Below are 25,234 nucleotides of genomic sequence, written 5' to 3' on the forward strand. Positions count from 1 at the left end.
ATGGTTGTAAATGCTTATCTGGGATCCCCTTTGTTCAGAAATAGCAGACATATATGGTTTTGGCATTGCTTTTTGGTAATTAGAAGGCTGCTAAATGCCGCTGCGCACCATACTTGTATTATGCCCAGCAGTGAAGGGGTTAATTATGTAGCTTATTTTAAAAAAATAGAAGAAGAAAATACAAGGATTAGTAGTCCTTATATATAGAAAGATAGGGAATTCAGCACACTCAAAAAATAGTATCACAGTTATTATTAATTAGATATGTATTTATATTTTTTCTTTTTTGTATTTAATAAATTTATTTTTGGTTTAAATCACATATTTGGTCTGAAAGTGTCATTCATGGCCTCTTTGAGTCTTATTCGTGCAACAATATAAAAAAATTTTTTTTAAACAAAAATATCTTATTTCCACATATAGCAGTTTCAGAAATGGGAAAAAATGCAAATGCTAAAATTGACAAAAAAGCAAATAGCATAGCCCTCTCAGCATAAAGAAGACAAGGAACATATAGGAAGTGGGGTAAAATAAAACTAAATTTTTTTGGCGCCAATTTATCACTGAAATAACATAAGTCACAAGAATGTGAGTTATGTCAGAAAGGGTATGCTTCCTTGCACTGTCATGTGATTATCTTAAGTATTAAGGAATAGGTTGAATTATAAAATATAACTTTTATTAATATTAGTTAAAAAATACAGCTTATGAGTTTTTCAATATTTTGCTGTCCTCACTTAATTTAAAAACGCATCTCCTTTACATTTAATGTCCATAATTCATCTATTTTTAAGTTGGTCACAGCTGTGAGAACTATAAGATGTAGTGAAATCTTTAGTTAGTACTAACTGTATTTTCAAGATAATTCATAGCCTTATGTGTGGCTTGTCTGAAAAATACAATGCATTAGCTAAGTATATTATCTATTAGGATGATATCCCTGTGTTGTAATTATAGTTCTGGTATATTTTTCTAAATTTATTTAAAGTGACACTCAAATGATAATGTGGCTAATGTGGTTACCCAGGTAGATGGTAATTAAAATGTACACAAATTAAGTATGTATAGTATGATGTTTGTCTGGGTTAGAGATGTTTCTTTGGCTCTTGTCCAGTCGATTTTGCTTTGTTCTTTGCTGTAGGAATCTTTCCTTTGTTGAAACCCTTTGGGATCTTTGTTTCCAGGTGGCTCCTGGCAGCAGTATGTTGTTTTGAATGAAAATCTTGGACTCTCTTGTATCGTTTGTTGAAAGGCAATGGAAAATCCTGGACTCTCTTTTTCCTCTTGGTGATGAGAATCTGGGTTGTCTCAGGTGTTCATATCGATTGAGATGGAATAAGAAAAGAAAACAAGAACATAGTGTGATAACGTTTAAATAAAAAAGCTCTTTTTAATTAGAACTAAGTAAATGTGCTTACATCAAATGCCCTCAATCAGAGTATGAGGTAAGTAATAGACATTGATTAAGTATTTCGATCTCCTGGTCAGTGCTCTGGTTGGCTGCAGTACAAAGATAGCCCAATGCAGTATTTGAATTTAAAATACAGTTCAGCCTGCTTGTGGGACACTAATGGCTGTATGCTTAATGTGGTTCTTTAAAACAGCTTAACCCGGGGGATTAACCTGATTTTTGTGGATTTTTGGTAAGTGGTAAAAAATAGCTTTATTTGGAAATGCATGTGTTAAGTATTTGTGTTCATTTTTGTTGAGTAAGTTCAAATGATTTGCTGTGTCTATCATCGAATTGTACTGTTTTTGAAAAATGGTAGTAGGATCCCCTGAGAGTTTTTTATATGTCTCGGGGTCATTTAACAGTCTGTTGGCCTCTGTGAGGTAGTCAGTTCTATTTTGTATGACCAGTCCTCCTCCCTTATCTGCTTCCCTCAGAACTATGTCTTTCATCTCTTTGATTGATTCTAAAGCTGTTTTTTCGTGTTTCTTTAGGTTATCTTTTTTGATTGAATAGTTTTCACAAAGTGATTGTAAATCCTTTTGTACTAACTCACTAAAGGTAGGGATGGCATTACCTTTGGATTGTGTCGGAAAGAATATAGAGGAGGGTTTGAGATTGGAGTGTCTTTTAGTTTGAGTCTGTGTTTGAGTTTCATTACTATTGTATAATTCCTCCAGTGTATTTAGTACATCCAGATCAGTGTCTGAGATGTTTTTTAGAAAGTCAGTGTTATCTTTTGCATTGAGTTTCTCGAAATGTCTACATAATGTGAGTTTTCTTATAAATTTGTTGAAGTCAATGTATAGATTAAATGGATTGGGACCTTTTGTAGGTGCAAAATTTAGCCCTTTTGACAGAATACTCAATTCGTTTTCTGTGAAGGAATGGGACGACAGATTGAATATTTTTAGAAGTGGTTCTCCTGTTTGCCCCTTTTTGGGGTTCTGGGTTCTTCCTGTTCTTCCTCTGTTTCCCACGCCCACCACAGACCTTTATATTCTCATGATGCCGACTTCTGTCCATTCCACTTTTTTCCTCTGATGAAGAAGTGACTGATCACTTCGAAACGCGTAAGGATTATCTTAAGGTGGGCGGACATCCTTTTGCTACATTGCGGCACGGCATCATATTTAACACAACGGGTAACAGGACTTGTTGAGCGACTGTACCCTTCCTTATACATATGCCTCTGTGAGCATATTATACGCACAATTTGAACTTACCTACTGCCAACAGAGGCTTTTTAGCCTAACAGCATTATAAACGTATTGGTCTTATTGACCACAAATTACGGCCAGCAGGTTAAGCTGTTTTAAAGAACCACATTAAGCATACAGCCATTAGTGTCCCACAAGCAGGCTGAACTGTATTTTAAATTCAAATACTGCATTGGGCTATCTTTGTACTGCAGCCAACCAGAGCACTGACCAGGAGATCGAAATACTTAATCAATGTCTATTACTTACCTCATACTCTGATTGAGGGCATTTGATGTAAGCACATTTACTTAGTTCTAATTAAAAAGAGCTTTTTTATTTAAACGTTATCACACTATGTTCTTGTTTTCTTTTCTTATTCCATCTCAATCGATATGAACACCTGAGACAACCCAGATTCTCATCACCAAGAGGAAAAAGAGAGTCCAGGATTTTCCATTGCCTTTCAACAAACGATACAAGAGAGTCCAAGATTTTCATTCAAAACAACATACTGCTGCCAGGAGCCACCTGGAAACAAAGATCCCAAAGGGTTTCAACAAAGGAAAGATTCCTACAGCAAAGAACAAAGCAAAATCGACTGGACAAGAGCCAAAGAAACATCTCTAACCCAGACAAGTCTACAACTTACCTCATATGATTGAGGTTACCTCTGGTAAGCACAAATCCACTCACCTCAGACAAAGAAGTGTCGAATATTCTAAAGCACATTACTGAACTCTTTAGAATACAATAACAATCCAAGGACTTTATTATTATCCTGTTACTATAACCACATAGGTCTGAAAACTACATACCTACTTTACTAATAGTCAATTTTTATTCTAGTGCCTAGCTGTGCGCCCTTTTTGATTTTCTCTTTTCCATCCACATTCCCAACAGTGACACGGGTACACTGTATCAGAGGCAGCACGCACATATATCACTATTACTACTATTGTTGCAAAAATAGCCATTACTCACTAAGTGTTAGAGTTTTTAGCGCAGGTGCCCCTCCTTTTTTCTAACATAGTATGATGTTTGTGCACTATTTTTTCGTTTTCTCTTAGAGTTTTCTCTTGTGATGATTTTTATTTTCATAGGCATTCTTATAAATTCATGCTAAATCAAGAGCTGTTTTATTCATAAGCTCATAAATTTACTCTAAATCACAGATTTATATTTCTGTTTTTAGCAAGTAAGATATAAAGATTGTGCTTGAATTTTACCTTTTAAACTTGCAGTGTACTTTAAGTTTAAATTATATTACAAAACCATTCATATGCACTGATACTGCATTAGACCGAAGATAGGCTTGTTAAGTTAAAGCCTTATGTATTCAGACCTTTAATAAAAGTAATTGTTGCAGCAAAAATGATACTAATTAAGAAGCTGGTTAGACTTATATGATTTAGGTTCCAATATATTACTACTTGATAGCTTCAGTAAGTAAGGAAAGTGGGTATTCCACTTACAACTCCTTTGCTAGATATATTGTAATTACCCCAGCTTTAAACCTGTCTAGGTTGCTTGCTTGTGCTGTATAAGTAGATATAATTTTAAAAGAGTGAGATACACATGCTCCGCTATTTTGTTAGAAGAGCAGCTGTTATAACTTACAGAATAATTACTTTGAGCTTATTCTGTTATGAGCTTTTTCTATCATGATATCACTATTACTTATGATACAGTTATAGCGCTGTATTGTTAAGGAGATTTGTTTTACTGCGTGCACTGATTAGGTTGTTACAGTTTGTCTACTTTTACCATTTCCACCTTTACAGGGCTTGAGACTTATTAAAACTTCTGTGCCTTTAACTGATATATATCCACATTGCTTAAAATATCATTATTCTACTTGTTACTAGTCACTAAGTATAGTTAGCCTGTATATACCATCAACAACCAATTCTACAAATTGACATATTTTTAACATAAAGGAGAGCTCTCCTTTATGTTAAAAATATAAGTCAATTTGTAGACAAACTGTAACAACTTAATCAGTGCACGCATTAAAACAAATCTCCTTTACAATACAGCGCTATAACTGTATCATAAGTAATAGTGATATCATGATAGAAAAAGCTCATAACAGAATAAGCTCAAAGTAATTATTCTGTAAGTTATGACAGCTGCTCTTCTAACAAAATAGCGGAGCATGTGTATCTCACTCTTTTAAAATTATATCTACTTATACAGCACAAGCAAGCAACCTAGACAGGTTTAAAGCTGGGGTAATTACAATATATCTAGCAAAGGAGTTGTAAGTGGAATACCCACTTTCCTTACTTACTGAAGCTATCAAGTAGTAATATATTGGAACCTAAATCATATAAGTCTAACCAGCTTCTTAATTAGTATCATTTTTGCTGCAACAATTACTTTTATTAAAGGTCTGAATACATAAGGCTTTAACTTAACAAGCCTATCTTCGCTCTAATGCAGTATCAGTGCATATGAATGGTTTTGTAATATAATTTAAACTTAAAGTACACTGCAAGTTTAAAAGGTAAAATTCAAGCACAATCTTTATATCTTACTTGCTAAAAACAGAAATATAAATCTGTGATTTAGAGTAAATTTATGAGCTTATGAATAAAACAGCTCTTGATTTAGCATGAATTTATAAGAATGCCTATGAAAATAAAAATCATCACAAGAGAAAACTCTTAAGAGAAAACGAAAAAATAGTGCACAAACATCATACTATACATACTTAATTTGTGTACATTTTAATTACCATCTACCTGGGTAACCACATTAGCCACATTATCATTTGAGTGTCACTTTAAATAAATTTAGAAAAATATACCAGAACTATAATTACAACACAGGGATATCAAACCTAACAGATAATATACTTAGCTAATGCATTGTATTTTTCAGACAAGCCACACATAAGGCTATGAATTATCTTGAAAATACAGTTAGTACTAACTAAAGATTTCACTACATCTTATAGTTCTCACAGCTGTGACCAACTTAAAAATAGATTAATTATGGACATTAAATGTAAAGGAGATGCGTTTTTAAATTAAGTGAGGACAGCAAAATATCGAAAAACTCATAAGCTGTCCTTTTTAACTAATATTAATAAAAGTTATATTTTATAATTCAACCTATTCCTTAATACTTAAGATAATCACATGACAGTGCAAGGAAGCATACCCTTTCTGACATAACTCACATTCTTGTGACTTATGTTATTTCAGTGATAATTTGCATTTTATGCTTAAGCACTGCTCCTATAGACTACCCATTTATTCAGCAAGCATTTTGACAAGGTACCTAAGGAGAAAACAAGTTCCCTAATAAAGGAATAATAATTATACCTCTTGTTCCTAACCTTCCAAATACTTCCTAAAACATGATTCCCATATTGAAACTGCCAGACTGAAAAGGGAAATACACATAGACCTGACTCATGGCAAATATAAGTAAATACATATATTTAGAACTTTATATAAATGCATAAAGCGCCAACCATAGCTGAGAGTGTCTTAAAATAATGATACATACTTACTGAAAGACACCCATCCAAATATAGCAGATAGCCAAACCAGTACTGAAAACTATCAGCAGAGGTAATGGTATAAGAGTATATCGTCGATTTGAAAAGGGAGGTAGGAGATGAATCCCTACGACCGATAACAGAGAACCCTTAAAAAGATTTCCCGCAAGGGAAACCATAAAAAATCAATAGGCGATACTCTCTTCACATCCCTCTGACAAACACTGTACTCTGAGAGGAATTGGGCTTCAGAATGCTTAGAAGCGCTTATCATAGAAGAAAACAAAAACAAAATCAAGCGCAAACTTACTTCACCACCTCCATAGGAGGCAAAGTTTGTAAAACTGAATTGTGGGTGTGGTGAGGGGTGTATCTATAGTCATTTTGAGGCTTGGGAAACTTTGCCCCTCCTGGTAGGATTGTATATCCCATACGTCACTAGCTCATGGACTTTTGCCAATTACATGAAAGAAATAGATTTTTCCATTCGGATACTATTTTCTGAGTGTGCTGAATTCCATATCTTTCTATATATAAGGACTACTAATCCTTGTATTTTCTTCTATTTTTTAAAATAATCTAGTTTTATAGGGTCTGCACCTCTGAATTAATTAACTAAAATTATCACTGTTCTTTGATATAAAGCTCCCTTCAATCTATTGGTTTGCAATATGTTATAGAGTGACACTATAATAAGAGGGTTTCTTCTATTTTGATCTCTCTCAGAAGGTTGAGCAGTTACTTTCTAAATTTGGCTGGATTTTCCAATTATTTATACATTTTTTTAAAAGTTGCACATGTGTCTCTCATAGATTCTAGTGGGTGTACTTTTGGACCTTTATATAAACATGGCATTTGTCTTTAACGATAAACAGTGGGAGGCAGAGCTGAGTGAGAGTCTTTCATCAAATTTGGTTGATGCAGATAAAGGAGAGATTACTAATATCTTCTCTGGCTTTAAGAAATATAAGCGTTTACTATCTAAACAGATTCAATTAAGGGCTGAGACTTCTAGCATTGAGAATTATTTACAACTTGAAACTATACCTAGAGGTCTTAGACTTAGATTAGATCCTGGAACTAATCTAAGAGATGATGACGAAGAGGGTGAAGACTTTATGGGGGACTCCCTAGGTTTGATGGATGTGATGATTAGAAAAAATCAAATTAGAAGTGAAAGAATCAGGGAAACTAGTTAAGACTTTTGAGTCAGATTCAAAATTTAGTAAATTAAATGAAGAAGTGAAAGAGCATGTTTTAAAATTAAGGACAGAAATTAAATAAAGAAAACATAGGAAGCTGAGCTGTGACCAGGATGATTACAAAAAAGATAAGGTATATTCTTATTTTTTTAATAAAGGGTCATTTGACTCTGGTACTGATGCTTCTGACAATGAAAGTGAGAATAGATTTTAAAAAAACGGAGTGAGTTCAAAATGAGGCGTAGAGGGGGAGGAAAAGACCTAAACATTAAAGGAAAAGAAACACAATACCTATCAAAACAACAGAGACAAGGGAGAAGGCAACACAATCAAGATCCCCCCAATGGAGGTGGAGGACAAGGCGAGGCACACAGAGGGACTATTAGCTAACAACAGTGATGAGAGTTCTGAGGAAATGCAAATAGTGAATTTATCATCTTTTAAGTTGAATTTGTCTCACATAAGTCTTTTGAAAAAAGGGGCTGTCTTTTTGTCCCACTAATGGTTTAGACAAATTCACACTTGTAAATGATCTACATATGTTTGGTATACAATTTGTATTCTCCTCTATTATGGAGGGGAGGGAGACTCTAGTTCAGGAGGATACAACTGAAGATGATTTAGCTGTAGCTAATATAGTGAATCTCCTAGAGGAGAGTGAGCCCAGCACCCACACTTTAGAATCCCACATTCTATTGGTTGATATCCCTGAGGTTGCATAACCTAGAACTGATTTTAGGCCAAGATCAAAATTTATGCCTGCACTCTCCCTTGTACCTGCAGTACAATTCTTTGTTAATGTGGTGGAAAAAGACATAGATCTGATTGGTTTATATGGCATTGTAGGTGATAATTTATCTAAAGTTGAAAGACAAGCAATGTGAGAACTAAAAAATGCACCTAATGTCATCATTAAGGCAACGGATAAGGGAGGTAATTTAGTTTTGTTAGATGAAGATCTATATTTAAAAGGAATGATAAGACAATTAAATAATAAAGAACAAAACGAACGTTTGAGATTTAATCCTTTGGATGAAACTCATACAAAGTTAATTTTTATTTTGAGAAAATGAGGGTGTACTACACACCAGTGTGTATTACTACCCTTAGGGGGCGCCTCCTAAGGCGTATCAACTTGACAAATGCTCAAGCAATAACAAAAACCTAAATTATTACTTGTAGGATATGTAAATATGCATATACATATATATAAGGGTGTACCAACATAAAATCCAAATGAGTGATAGTGATACAGTCCCAATCAATAATGGATCCAAGACACGGTAGGCAGCTCTCAGTCTTAGGATGGTCTTCCTGAAAGATGGGTAACTGAAAAAAGATAGAACACAGAGGCGCCAAACATGGCCTAGTATAGCCAGAAACCAGATAATAAAATCCACAAGGTAGCAATTGAATACTCACAGAGGGGGCGCACCCATTGGTGCTTTTGAAGCAGACTGGAGACTGATATAAGATGTCCAAAAAGCAAGTGTATTTCTGTAAAAATCTTTATTAAAAAGCGAAGCGTTTCTCAGCTATAACAAGCTGTTTCATCAGGCTAAAAAATTATTTTTACAGAAATACACTTGCTTTTTGGACATCTTATATCATTTGTATGCTGCTAACTCTTTGATTGGCACCTGAGAGTTATCCTGCTTTCACCTGGAGGGATCAGTCTACTGGGCGACTGTTTGGTTCCAGCTTGCAGTATATGCACCTGCAGGTGCTTTGGATCTTGTAAGTAAGATTGCTCAGTTTACCACTCACTTGTCTAAACGTTACTGGGCTATGGTTTGCATATTTTGTGTTCACTCAGGAACCTGTTAATCACCACTACCATGGACTACAACTGACTCATGAAGTACACCAGTGAGCTGGACCACTGAGAGGCTCCAGTCTGCTTCAAAAGCACCAATGGGTGCGCCCCCTCTGTGAGTATTCAATTGCTACCTTGTGGATTTTATTATCTGGTTTCTGGCTATACTAGGCCATGTTTGGCGCCTCTGTGTTCTATCTTTTTTAATTTTTATTTTAAATGATGCGAAATATGAAGGCTTAATCACCCAAAAAGAGTTTGAGTATTTATTTCAGCATAATCCTGTCCTGCCCACTTTCTATTGTTTTACCAAAATTGCATAAGGATATAAAAAAAAACCCAGGCCATCCTATTGTCTCTGGCATAGGTGGAGTAACTGAAAATGTTGGTAATTTTTTTGATTTCTTTTTAAAACCATTTCTCTCTACTTTGCCCACCTATGTCAGAAGCACAGACCTTTTACAGAAGTTAGATAATCTCATTGTGGATGAAGATGATATTTGGTATCCCTAGATGTTGAGGGTTGATATTCATCGATTCCCCATGAGGTTGGTTTGGCGGCCAGCAGATCCTTTTTGGATAGTCGTGGTCCTTCCTTTAAGAAACACACTGATTTTGTGATCTCTTTATTGAGATTTGTGCTTGAAAATAATATATTCTGCTTTGATGGAAAGTATTTTAGGCAATTATGTGGTACAGCAATGAGGGCTACTTGTGCCCCCACCTATGCATGCCTGAATCTGGGCATCTGGGAACTTTCTGAAGTTTTTGGCACCCATAATGACATTGTTGAGAGATCAGTTCAACTGTGGCTATGCCATGTGGACGATGTCTTCATGTTATGGAAGGGTGATGTGTCGAGTTCAGATGCTTTTGTCAAATTACTGAACATCAATAGTTATAATATTCTGTTGACCTATGAAACTAATACCTGCACATTACCTTTCCTTGACATTTTAATCAAGAAACAAGGGAGATATCTGCAGACAGAGAATTACTGTAAGCCTACAGCCACTAATAGTTTGCTAGAGGCACATAGCAATCATCCTTACTCTTTGAAGAAAGGTATCCTATTTGGACAGTTTCTGCGGTTACGCAGAAACTGTTCAACAAATTCCAGCTTTGATTTTCACACAAATAAAATGCAAGAAAGGTTCCTCTCTAAAGGCTACTCTAAAAGACTGGTTAAAACTTCTTTGAGTAGAGTGAGAAGAATGAAACGTGATGAGATCCTTTTTTCAAAGAGTAAAAAAGAGAATGAAAATGTATCCAATGTTAGGTTTGTTACTCAGTACAACTGCCATTTTAACTAAACATTGGCACTTTTTATCAGCAGATAAAAGAATTGCAGTGAAGGTAGGAGAGCGACCTCTTCTAACTGCTAGAAAAACCCTTAGTTTAAAAGATTTGTTTGGTGAGAAGCAACTTTATAAAGACTCCAAAACAAAACTGGCTTACCATGCATCAATCACAAAAAGGAAGCTTTCCTTTTGGAAAATGCATCTCATGCAGTTATATTGTTAAAACCTTTACAACTGTGGAAAAAATATTTTGCATCAACTATCTGACAAATTGTCAAACCTATGGAGTTATTTATCTTCTTTTTTCCCATGCCCCATGTACTACGTTGGGAAAACGAAAAGGCAACTCTTGGATAGAGTAATAGAGCACAGAGATAACGTAAAAAATTACTAGTGGTGTTGCTCAACATTTCAAAAGTTTGTCACGATTCCAATCCAGAGTTTATTGGTTATTGGTATTGATGTAGGCTTGACACATAATAGAGGAGGTAACCAAGACAAAGGCCTCCTCCAAAGGGAAACAGGTTGGATCTATCACCTACGGACATGTGCACGTGTTGGCCTTAAAGAAAAACTTGAATTTGCTCCTTTTTTTGTAGCGCTTGTAATTTGTGATCAAGTTCATCCTTCCTGCTGTGTTTGGATATTGTTTAGAATTTTGCATTTAGATTGTTTTCCTTGTTCATTTTAGGTAAATATCTCTTGTGGAATATCCACCATATGTGATGTTCCCAGAGTGGTGTAGGGGGATAGGACTTAGCTATATAAAATATTTCTAACAAAGCTTAATTTTTAAATCCCCTGGTTCTAATCTGAATTTAGCTTCATGCGATTTTTGTATATATGAAGCCTAAAACTGCTATCTAATTATTTAGAAATTCTATACATAGTTGCCTAGATTGAGGATATAACTTTTGTTTATTTACTGTAGCATTTATTTGTTAATTTAAGTTTTCGATGTAAGACTCTTGCTCAGCCGGGCTATCCTTATAATTTGTAATACTTATTTATGTGGTTTAAAGCTATCTTTTTATTATAAAATGTATTATTAACTGTGAGTCAAGGGGATAAAACGCGCGTAGGTGGCAGCTGTTTATCATTGATGAGACGCCAACTTTGGGGATACTTTAATGACTCTAAGGAGTTCTTATTTGGAGCTATCATTTGGTCTCCTGGCATTTTGATGTGCCGTTGAGCTTTGGGATTCACGGACCATACTATAAAGAGGCTGTAAGTGGCTTTTGCGCAATTTATTTTTGACGTCAAATTTTTCAAAAAGTTGTAAGAGATTTGAATAAACTCCTCAAGGCTGGATTTTTGGGGACCTATCTCGATGTACCAAGTATTACAAGGACTTTAAATTGCATGTTTGTTTCAAATTTAGATTCATTGTATCTACCTTCTATCTTGTGTCTTTGTCTTGTTGCTCTTATAGTCTGATCACAGCTCTTATTTCTTTCTGTATTGTTATGTATATAACTACCACATAGATCCTCACAATTCTATATAATGACAACAATACCCTTTATGTTGGGGTTGTCCGCTGATTAAGGTGTTGTGGTTAGTTATTTTATAACTATATCTGTGAATGTATTCTGCATTTCTTACTTGTGCACTTGACCTATATGCACTAACTTTATATGCTGTTTTAGTTTAGGAGGTTATTACATAGATCCCCACTTGGATTTCATGGCAACGTATCCTTTATATAAGTTTGTGGGGTTGCCCTCTGATGGAGGTGTTGTAAGTTCCCTCTTTTTGAAACTAATATATTTGCTAGCTCCCTTGTTTGTTATCCCCTTATAGAGACGTCTCTCACAGTTATTATTAATATACTGTAGATATGTATATATATTTTTTCTTTTTGTATTTAATACATTTATTTTTGGTTTAAATCACATATTTGGTCTGGAAGTGTCATTCATGGCCTCTTTGAGTCTTACATGTGCAACAATATAGATTTTTCCATTCGAATACTATTTTTTGAGTGTGCTGAATTCCCTATCTTTCTATATATAAGGACTACTAATCCTTGTATTTTCTTCTTCTATTTTTTAAAATAATCTAGTTTTATAGGGTCTCTCTTCAATCTATTGGTTTGTAATTATGTAGCTTGTAGGGTTAATTTTAGCTTTAGTGTAGAGGTTAGCCTCCCCTCTGACACTTCACGCCCCTGATCCCTACCTGACCCCTCTCAAACAGATCTCTTCCCTCCCCAACCCCCCAATGGTCACCCTTATCTTAAGTACTGGCAGTCTGCCAGTATGCAGTTTTAATTTTTTTTCATTTTTATTATTATTAAAATTTTCTGAAGTGTAGATTACCCCCTTACCTTCCCACCTCCTTGACCCCTCCCAAAAATCTGTCTAACCCTCCCCCCTCTAACTATATCTGCCATCTTAGGTACTGGTAGCTATCTGCCAGTACCCAGTTTTACAAAATGTGGCCATTTTTTTGTAAACCCCCCCCAAAAAAACACACATATTTTCTGTAGTATAGCTGCCCCCACTTAATTTACCCCCCTCCCAGATCGCTTTCCCACCCTCTAAAACCACCTCCACTGAATAGTTCCTCCTCTTCCTCCTCCCCCTCCCTCCCCCCTCCTCCCTGCAGCTCTGAAGAATTTTTTTCAGTGTAGTGTAGTGGCCGTGCCTTTCCCACCCACCTCCTGCCCCCTCCAGCGATGGGTCGCCCTTCCGCATCCCTCCTAAGGTTTAAATTCCTGCTTGTTAAATAAAGATAGCAAGAGAACAAAGATAAATTGATAATAGGACTAAATTAGAAAGTTGCTTAAAATTGCATGCTCTATCTGAATTATTAAATAAAAAAAAATTGGTTTAGTATCTCTTTAAATACAAAGAAACATGTAGCATATAGGGAAAATATAGAATGCTTGTAAGCACAGAAAAGTGTATAACAAAACAACTAGGCTAATACAGAAAATAGTTAAATGCTATTTAGAAGTGCTGAGGTTCACATTTATTTTACAATTAGCCAAAACTTCAGTATTGTTTATTACATAGAAAATTCTCCCCTCCACGACTGTAATCATCCTGATACGCTAGCAGCTGATTGGCCACAAGTGAGCAAGGGGCGGCATTGCACAAGCATTTCACAAGAAATGCTTGTGCAACGTTAAATGCCGACAGCGTATGCTGTCAGCATTTAGCGAGGTCGAGCAAACATGATTCGCTACAGCAAATAATGTCCGCTCGACCCTTCATAAATCTACACCAATATGTTGTGTAAACATACTTTAAATAAAGCCCCCCCCACGAGATCACAGATAACTGGCAATGTTTGCAGACTTTTGCTGAAGCTGCGATCCCTATTATTTTCTATGGGAGACAGGGTTAATCCACTTTTTATTAATATATCACTGGACCAATAGATTGTGAGACTGGCGAGGCCACAAGGCAATTTCTCATGGGTCTGATGATGTTTTTCATCAGGACCCCTGTTCTAAGAAGAGCAAACAATTCAAATTATTCTAACATTGGTACCTAAATAATCTAGATTTTATTAAAAACAGGAGGCGAATATTTTGCATTGATCTTTACTAACTTCCAAACAACAGCAAACAAAAGAAATAACATAGTAACAAAAAAAACATCAAATCAGCAGAGGGCAGATAATATAACCACATAATCACAGGAAATAACTTCCTTTTTCGCAGCTGTTGATACGTCTCAGGAGTGTCCTCCAGTAATGTTGGTGTGTTTATCAGCAACAGTTGCAACCAACGTGTTACATATTGTAAATATGAATATTAATAATTAATAGCAGTATAAAATTATTGTCAGCGATATCTACAATTAATAAAGCAGAATTTTGTCAATAAACTCAATATGAAATGTTAAATCTCTGTAGTGTACCCCAAAATATCACTATTGAGATATCTATAAATTTGACAATGTTATTATTAAAAATGTATATTTAATCTCAATATAAAATATTCCTAAATTCTGATCAGTTACTCTTTATATACACAATTATATTTATGTAGTAGCTGAATATCATCTATGACCAGTTATATACAATACAATATTAAAATATAAAGCAGGCTATAGAGATATTTAGATTAATAACTATTTAATAGATGTCTATTATCCCATGTATGGACACAATATTTCTATAAATTAACCTTAAATTAACCTTAACTCAAAATGAAACACTTAACAAATATCACATGGATTTTACAAGAACAATTTGTATTTAACCATCAACACTTAGTACAATGCCAAAATATGGACTACTAACAATATTACCAAATATTTCAACACAAATCTTAGCAAATCTCAATAAATCTAATAGGACTTCCAGAAAAATATAATTTAACTATTTGGCCCAAAATAGTCTTATAATACTTCAAATACTCAACCAGAGATTTAACCACAACAATAAATGCAATTTTTAAAATATATCACAGTAACGCCAAATTAAATTATGACTTAAAAATACAAAAATCCTTCCCACTTAATAGTAAATCGCTTAATGCTAGGTATGATTATTTATAGATTACACAGATTTGTTAAATCTGAATTATAACTTATAAATTACACCTTTAAATACAGCTTCAATTAAACTATAGCTATAAAGAATATCTTTGCTATAAGCTTTTAAAAGTATTAGACCGCGATACTATACCAGATACCAATAAGAGAGCTCGAGATCCCAGATTTTTCTTATGGTCATACATGAAGGTATCACTTATTTTGCAAGGGTACAGGTCACAAAGTATCTCTCTTATCCAATGAGTATTTTCCAGCCAGGATTCAGACTGAGAGAATAGGCCCAAACGGTATGTATCTCTATTTTTCCAAAGTGAGTCTCTCCTCCTTCTTGCATAGTGTGGGCTATATTCTTTTACATAGCTCCTCCTTCAATTTAGAATCATTCCATATAAAATTCTGGATATGCCCTTTGCTTCTCATTGATTTACTGGGAATTCAATTCTCCCTAATTGAATATTTTTGGCCACAATACCTCACATCGCACAACAGGCAACTGAAATGTAGCTTTGTTTTGCAAAATCTTAACTGCATTTCAACTATAAATATATTTTATAGAGATGTATATTCAATACATTTATCATTTCATAGTTTTACTAAAATTATCTGGTCAATACATGGCCCATCTAATAAAATTTAGCATGTATTTTTGAGACTAAACATGGGTACACTTATAATACATATATACATATGATATATATTTTCTACTATTTTCTATCATATATATAGTCTGTAAGTAGCAGTCGGATGTAATTAATCATATAGCCATATCTATATTTGAGTATCATTCTATTTTAATATAAATACAGTATATTCCATATTTCTATTATGGTACTTAAAAGGATTTTAATAATTCTAGTACCATGTTAATAATTAATATTTAGGAAGTTTACTAATATTTAATATTCGGCTGTTATATCGCCACATTTTCCAGTCTTTTCCATATTCCATACACCTGCACTTAGAATTCTGTTGCAACCAATCGTCTAGATTACGAGTTTTGCGTTTTGAGCGGCTCGGTACTAACTTGCAAGTTATTTCCACCGCTCACCTCCCTATAGCGCTGCTATTACAAGTTTGCAAAAACCCGGCGTTAGCGGGCAATATGGCAGCATTGAGCTCCATACCGCACACAAATACCAGCGCTGCTTTGAGCTGGTTTTACGTGCTCATGCACGATTTCCCCATAGACATCAATGGGGAGAGCCGGCTAAAAAAAAGCCTAACACTTGCAATAAAGGAGCGTAAAACTCCGTAATGCAGCCCCATTGATTCCTATGGGGAAAGAAAAGTTATGTTTACACCTAACACCCTAACATAAACCACGAGTCTAAACACCCCTAATCTGTCGCTCCTGACATCGCCGACACCTATATTACACTTATTAACCCCTAATCGGCCGCCCTCGACATCGCCGACACCTACCTACACTTATTAACCCATAATCTGCTGCCCCCAATGTCGTCACTACCTACATTACACTTATTAACCCCTAATCTGCCGTCCCCAACATCGCCGACACCTACCTACACTTATTAACCCCTAATCTGCCTCCTCCAATGTCGCCGCCACATACATTACACTTATTAACCCCTAATCTGCCGCCCCCGACATAGCAGACACCTACCTACACTTATTAAACCCTAATGCCGCCCCTAACATCGCCGCAACCTACATTACACTTATTAACCCCTAATCTGCTGCCCTTAACATCGCTGCCACCTACATTACACTTATTAACCCCTAATCTGCCGCCCCCAAGGTCGCCACCACTATACTAAAGTTATTAACCCCTAAACCTAACCATAAGTCTAACCCTAACACCACTAACTTTAATATAATTCAAATAAATCTAAATAAATATTACTATTATTAACTAAATAATTCCTATTTAGAACTAAATACTTAGCTATAAAATAAAACCTAACCTAGCTACAATATAACTTATAGTTACATTGTAGCTATCTAAGGTTTTATTTTACAGCTAAGTTTGTATTTATTTTAACTAGGTATGTATTAATGTAGGTATTAGGTACTTGTAAAGCGCAGCTAATCACCCGTAAGGGTCTCAAGGTGCTGCTCATTTTATCAATCTCGAAGGATGAAAGGCTGAGTGGACCTAGCCGGGGATCGAACCTGCAACCCACAGAGCTCAGCCACCTTGCCTTAGCATGCTGAGCCATCTCTCCGCCCAGGTAGACTGGTTAGTAAATAGTTATTAACTATTTACTAGCTACCTAGTTAAAATAAATACAAATGTACCTGTAAGATAAAACCTAACCTAACATTACACTACAATTAAATCAATTATATTAATTAAATACAATTAACTAAAATACAAAATTTTCAAATATTTAAACTAATTACACCTAATCTAATGGCCCTATCAAAATAAAAAGCCCACCCAAAATAAAAAACCCTAGCCTAAACTAAACTGCCAATAGCTCTTAAAAGAGCCTTTTTGGGGGCATTGCCCCAAAGAAATCAACTCTTTTACCTGTAAAAAAAAAATACAAACAACCCCCCAACAGTAAAACCTACCACCCACACAACCAAAACCCCCAAATAAAATTATATCTAAAAAAAAACAAAGCTCCCCATTGCCCTGAAAAGGGCATTTGGATGGGCATTGCCCTTTAAAGGGCATTTAGCTCATTTCCTTTGCCCAAACCCTAAGCTAAAAATAAAACCCACCCAATAAACCCTTAAAAAAACCTAACACTAACCCCCGAAGATCCATTTACAGTTTTTTAAGACTGGACATCCATCCTCAACAAAGCCGGGAGAAGTCTTCATCCAATCGGCATGAAGTCCTCAACGAAGCCGGGAGAAGTCTTCATTCAAGCAACAAGAAGTCATCCTCAAGGCGGTCTTCATCCAGACGGCATCTTCTATCTTCATCTTTCCGAAGCGGAGCGGCTCCATTTTCAAGACATCCGGATGGCGTCCCTTAAATTCTGATTGGCTGATAGAATTCTATCAGCCAATCGGAAATAAAGTTGAAAAAATCCTATTGGCTGATGCAATCAGCCAATAGGATTGAGATTCAACCCTATTGGCTGATCCAATCAGCAAATAGGATTGAGCTTGCATTCTATTGGCTCTTCCAATCAGCCAATAGAATGTGAGTTCAATCCTATTGGCTGATTGGATCAGCCAATAGGATTAAAGCTCAATCCTATTGGCTGATCCAATCAGCCAATAGGATTTTTTTCAACTTTAATTCCGATTGGCTGATAGAATTCTATCAGCCAATCGGAATTCAAGGGACACCATCTTGGATGACGTCCCTTAAAGGAACCTTCATTCAGTAGACGTCGAAAGAAGAGGATGCTCCGCGCTGGATGTCTTGAAGATGGAGCCACTCTGCATCAGAAGGATGAAGATAGAAGATGCCATCTGGATGAAGACTTCTGCCCGTCTGGAGGACCACTTCTTTCCGCTTGGATGAAGACTTCTCCCGGCTTCGTTGAGGACTTCTTGCCGCTTGGATGAAGACTTCTCCCGGCTTCGTGGAGGATGGATGTCTGGTCTACAAAAACTGTAAGTGGATCTTTGGGGGTTAGTAAGTGTGATGGTTTGTTTAAGGGTTTATTGGGTGGGTTTTATTTTGAACTTAGGGTTTGGGCTGAAAAAGAGCTAAATGCCCTTTTAAGGGCAATGCCCATCCAAATTCCCTTTTCAGGGCAATGGGGAGCTTAGTTTTTTTTAGATAGGATTTTATTTGGGGGGTTTGGTTGTGTGGGTGGTGGGTTTTACTGTTGGGGGGTTGTTTGTATTTTTTTTTACAGGTAAAAGGCCCTTTTAAGGGCTATTGGCAGTTTAGTTTATGCTAGGGTTTTTTTTATTTTGGGGGGGGGGGGGTTATTTTGATTGGGCTATTAGATTTAGTGTAATTAGTTTAAATATTTGATAATTTCTTTTTTATTTTGTGTAATTTAGTGTTTGTTTTTATGTAATTTAGTTAATTGCATTTAATGTAATTGATTTAATTGTAGTGTAAGGTTAGGTGTTAGTGTAAGACAGGTCAGGTTAGGTTTTATTTTACAGGTAAGTTTGTATTTATTTTAATTTGGTAGCTAGTAAATAGTTAATAACTATTTACTAACTATTCTACCTAGTTAAAATAAATGCAAACTTGCCTGTGAAATAAAAATAAAACCTAAGATAGCTACAATGTAACTATTAGTTATATTGTAGCTAGTTTAGGGTTTATTTTACAGGTAAGTATTTAGTTTTAAATAGGAATTATTTAGTTAATGATAGTAATTTTTATTTAGATTTATTTTAATTATATTAAAGTTAGTGGGTGTTAGGGTTAGACGTAGGGTTAGGTTTAGGGGTTTATTACTTGGGGGCAGCAGTTTAGGGGTTAATAATAGTAATGTAGGTTGCGGCGCCGGCGATGTTAGGGACAGCAGATTAGTGGTTAATAATATTTAACTAGTGTTTGCGATGCTGGAGTACAGCGGTTTAGGGGTTAATATGTTTATTATAGTGGCAGCGATGTCCGGAGCGGCAGATTAGGGGTTAATAATTTTATTTTAGTGTTTGCAATGCGGGAGGACCTCGGTTTAGGGGTTAATAGGTAGTTTATGGGTGTTAGTGTACTTTGTAACACTTTAGTTATGAGTTTTATGGTACAGCTTTGTAACGTAAAAACCCATAACTACTGACTTTCAGTTTACGGTACGGATTTTGTAGTTATAGGCTGTACCGCTCACTTTTTGGCCTGATAGGCAAACTCGAAATACCGATGCTGTGGAACTCCCATTGAAAAAGGACTTTTTGAAAGCTGCGGTAGTTACGTTGCATTACGGCCAAAAAAGTGTGCAGTACAGATAAACCTACAAAACTCGTAATACCAGCGGTAGTGAAAAAGCAGCGTTATGAGTCTTTTTCACTCATAATGCAAAACTCGCAATCTAGCGGAATATTATATATATATATATATATATATATATATATATATATATATATATTATTTCATTTGATAGGGATATATTGTATATCTGTGGATAGCACTTTAATATTGAGTGCATAAAACTATACAATACAATTCAAAGCACAAACTACACAGGCATTGTACATTTCATAATATAGAACCTTTTATACATCCTAAATATCATTTGTCAATTATTTAAGTATCTCCAATACAGTTATTTGGTCACTCCACTTTATATTTAATATATTATATAAGCATTAGACACATCTTAGAGCCCCCATTTCCTGGCAGCTTGTTTCTAGGTTCAGATTTAGAGCTCCTTACTACAGGAGGTCCATTATCAGCAAGCTTTATCACCCATTGCCAATGTAGCAAGTTTCTTTGAAGGCAATTCCTTTGAGGTCCCCATCTTATGGCGACAGGGTGTAAATAAAGATTCTAAAGATGTGACATACTTATCATTTGGGATAAATGTATTACATAGATCTGAACAGCAGGAGGTCTGGTCTGTTCAGTTTCATTGATAAAAAGACCTGTATTTTACAATGTCAAAACATTCGTACCCAGGGTTAATATTTTAATAAAAATTAATTATTTATCTACTGTATATATATATATATATATATATATATATATATATATTATATAATGTCACTCAGCAATACCCTGACACTGCCATAGAGAAGGAAAGTCAACTAAAATACTACCAAGAGGATAGTCAGGAAGATTCTACTGAAGAATAGTCTGGTACATCTGGAGGAACAGTTTGAAGATGGAATCAAACCTCACCATCCCAAGAGGTCCACAGGCCAATGAGCTGAAAGCAAATGGTAAAGAGAGGTAACACTGCTACCATGACAGAAAAAAACAACCTAAGGAGAACAAAGGTTAATACAATCATATATCTATATATATATATATATATAAATATATGTTTTATTTATCTATTTATTTATTTATATTGGCAGGGAAGAGGCAGGAAAATATTTGCCTCCAGGAGGCTTCATATTTTGCATATTTTAATGCCCTGAATCACCAACAGAATGGAATTGCATGAGAAACAGAATTGAAAATGAAATGAGAAAATATAGAAGCCAAAGACTAATCCGTTGCTGTCCACAAGCCCTGTACACTACAGCTTGACAGAAAAGCCAGAGGCTGCAGCACCCTTGTCAGAAATAGCTTCAAAGGAGTGAGGAATCTGCGCCTCAGCCATGAGCCATAATATCCAACCAACCAAGGTAGGGGGGAAACTGGCGACGAGGAGGAGCAAAAGAAATAAGGATTCAACAGGGAGCCATGGAGGGCTTCAGTCCTAGCCAGGGAAATTTAAAGGCAAGCGCAACACAAAATGTGGGTCCTCCGGAAAATAAAGGTAAACAAGTTTAGAGGAAGACATGGTTTTGCAAGAAATGGAAAATGAAGCACCCTAAGGAGAAAAGGAGGTGGAAAGGGCCCCAATGACAGAAACTCATCACAATAAATCTAGGAAAAGAAGCATGGCCAAATGTTGTGGGAAGTTGTTGAAAAGAATGAAAAATTGGAAGGATAGCTTCTAAGGAAATAAAGAGTCACTTGACATCCTAAAGACTCAAAACGAGGAATAAGAGGGACTAAGGATTTCTACATGCGGGGACACCCACAAAGGGAAGATGACCCGCAAAAAAGCCTGAGCGAAACCGGCTGACAGAAAAGGGGCGATACCCTTGGAACAGGGTTCGGAGAGAAAAGTCAGCATGGAAGGAGAAGCCGAAAAGGGATGAACATCCCTTCTCATGCATCAACAAAACCAGACTGCCCAGGTGGTTGGAAGAAATGAGGGGATGCAAAACACATCTCTAGAAGAGGAGCAACCTATGTCCGAAACGACCACCACGGAGTGATCAAAAACAGAAGGCACAGAAGTGAAGAACCAAAAAAAGTGGCCAAAATGGCCTTAAAGGATGAAGACCAGAGATCCGAGATGCTCAACAAATGCCACAAGGAATTGATACTGTGGCCAGCGCAGACCGGGACTTTAAGTTGGTCCCTGGGTTGCATCTATGGAGACAACTAGGAATTGCACCTATTGAAAGATAGAAAGATTCAACATCTCCTTGGTCACCCAGTCAAGAGAGGAAAGGCCGAGAGGATAAGTCGCAAAGTTGGGGCAACAACAGAGCCTAGCCTGAATGTCGTCCTAGAAAATTGTGATACGGAACCCACAAGCCCAGAGACAGGCCACCACTGGTAAAAGTAATTTTGTGAAACACCAGCGCAGATCTGAGTTTAAAAGCAGGCAGATGAGCTGCAAAAGCTGATCGGCCCAAGGGATAGAAGGAAATTGCGGCAAAGAGGAGACATCGGGATTGTCAAATAAGAGACTTCTGAGTCCAGGTTCACCAATCAGTCGTTCCAAAGAAGGAAAAACTCAGCCTGTGAAAGCATTGGCAATAGATAAGAAAGTCAATACAAAATGTCTCATGATGGTGAGAAAAGAGTCTCTGAATAAAAGGCTTTAGGTTGAGCCTGCCTCTTCAGATTCTTGAAAGGTTAATATGGGGTCAATGCACAGAAGCACAGTTCTAAGCCTTAGTTAGAGAGAGCGACATTAGCATTGTCTTGCAGATAAATGGCCCTAAAACCCATACTCTAAACATAGAAGGACTCAAAGAGGAGCATGAATAACCTCATACAATAAGTAAAATATGGGCCAAAGGGCCATTGATGTCCAGGAGCTTATCCTAGGCACCATGAAGGGATCTATCCAGGCCTGTTCTTGGGTCCCTGCCTTTGCTGATTAAAAAGAGGGGTTACCAAGAGACTGACTCTTTGCCATGAAGGGAAGGCTATGGCATTCAGTCCTGAGTAGTACTCTATGGCGTCTCTGAAGACACCTAGGTAGATGAGGAGACAGAGACCATTTTGAAGAGTGAGGGTAGAGAAAAGATGATTAAAACTAAAATAAGATACAAGCAGGATCCAGAAGATCCTCCTCAACCTCTTTATTTATGCAGGTCCTCACATATTGGCCTAGAGAAAGGGTTCAACTTAAAAGGTTTAGCGTCTGTGCACAGATCTCTCTGGTTTGTGTCCACAGGGTCTAGGATTTTTCTTCCCCAATTTACTTCTAGGGAAGAGGTCCTGTCACCCCTATTGATTCTGGCTGGGGAAAGGGCCTTCAAAGGCGATATGGTATATGCCAATTTGTTGGACTGGACTTAAAGGTGTATGGATTTTTATGTGTGTATGTTTCTATGTGTATGTATGTGTAATATGTATGTGCAGACACATATAAACACATACACATATATATGTACACATATATATGTACACACACATATGCATTTATGCACACATATTTGAGCCTTTCCCAGTCCACAACCATGTAATATACCATAGCCCATAAAGGGACATGAAACCCAAATTTTATCTTAAACAACTTTCTAATTTACTTCTATTATCTAATTTGCTTCATTCTCGTGATATCCTTAGACAAAAAGCATATCTAGATAGGCTCAGTAGCTGGTGATTGGTGGCTGCACATAGATGCCTCATTTGATTGGCTTAGCCATGTGCATTGCTATTTCTTCAACAAGGGATATCTAAAGAAAAAGCAAATTAGATAATAGAAATAAATTGGAATGTTGTTTAAAATTGTATTCTGTACCTGAATCATGATAGAAAATGTTTAGGTTTAGTGTCCCTTTAAATCACTGTTAATATACTTATATGTTTATATATATTTAAATGGGTATATTTATATATGTACATTTAAATTAAAATATAATTTTATACTGTGTGAAGACCACATTTTTTTTAAACGCACCTTTGTCTTAGGTTAGCACATCTTAAGCTTAGAGTACATTGGGGTTAAGCATATAAGTCTATTAGGTGAGCGATTTAGTGTGGCTGAGCTATCCAACCTCTAGTGCGTCCTAGGCTTTCACTCCAACACTAACATTTCAATTTCAACTACTAACAATATGATCGCTATTGATTTATACTGAGACCTGTTAGCATTCGATAGCACTATGATTTTTAGCTCAATTTGTAATCCAGGCTTAAATTTGCTAACATGTTTTGTCTTCGTTTACATTTAAACCTTTTGTTAAAAAATAGAATACTGAATTGTCCTTCTCCATATGTTTGATAACATTTCTTGCTTATAAAATGCCCTTCTTTGACTGAGGACTGTAGAAATCTAAAAGTCAGCTGCAAATAACATTGCTGCCTCACTGTGGCCTAGATTTAGAGTTGGGCGGTAGCCGTCAAAACCAGCGCTAGAGGCTCCTAACGCTGGCTTTTACCGCCCTCTGGTATTTGGAGCCAGTCATTATAGGGTCTAACGCTCACTTTCCAGCCGCGACTTTTCCATACCGCAGATCCCCTTACGTCAATTGCGTATCCGATCTTTTCAATGGGATCTTTCTAACGCTGGTATTTAGAGTGAACTCTAACGACAAAACTCCAGCCGCAGAAAAAAGTCAGTAGTTAAGAGCTTTCTGGGCTAACGCCGGTTCATAAAGCTCTTACTACTGTGCTCTAAAGTACACTAACACCCATAAACTACCTATGTACCCCTAAACCGAGGTCCCCCCACATCGCCGCCACTATATTTAAATTTTTTAACCCCTAATCTGCCGCTCCGTATACCGCCGCCAACTACGTTATCCCTATGTACCCCTAATCTGCTGCCCCTAACACCGCCGACCCCTATATTATATTTATTAACCCCTAATCTGCCCCCCACAACGTTGCCGCCAGCTACCTACAATTATTAACCCCTAATCTGCCGACCGGAGCTCACCGCTAGTATAATAAATGTATTAACCCCTAATCCGCCTCACTCCTGCCTCAATAACCCTATAATAAATAGTATTAACCCCTAATCTGCCCTCCCTAACATCGCCGACAGCTAACTTCAAGTATTAACCCCTAATCTGCCGATCGGAGCTCACCGCTACTCTAATAAATTGTTTAACCCCTTAAGCTAATTCTAACCCTAACACTAACACCCCCTAAGTTAAATATAATTTTTATCTAACGAAATAAATTAAGTCTTATTAAATAAATTATTCCTATTTAAATCTAAATACTTACCTGTAAAATAAATCCTAATATAGCTACAATATAAATTATAATTATATCTTAGCTATTTTAGGATTAATATTTATTTTACAGGCAACTTTGTAATTATTTTAACCAGGTACAATAGCTATTAAATAGTTAATAACTATTTAATAGCTACCTAGTTAAAATAATTACAAAATTACCTGAAAAATAAATCCTAACCTAAGTTACAATTAAACCTAACACT

The sequence above is a fragment of the Bombina bombina genome, chromosome 5 (genome assembly GCF_027579735.1).
Source record: "Bombina bombina isolate aBomBom1 chromosome 5, aBomBom1.pri, whole genome shotgun sequence".
NCBI lineage: Eukaryota > Metazoa > Chordata > Amphibia > Anura > Bombinatoridae > Bombina > Bombina bombina.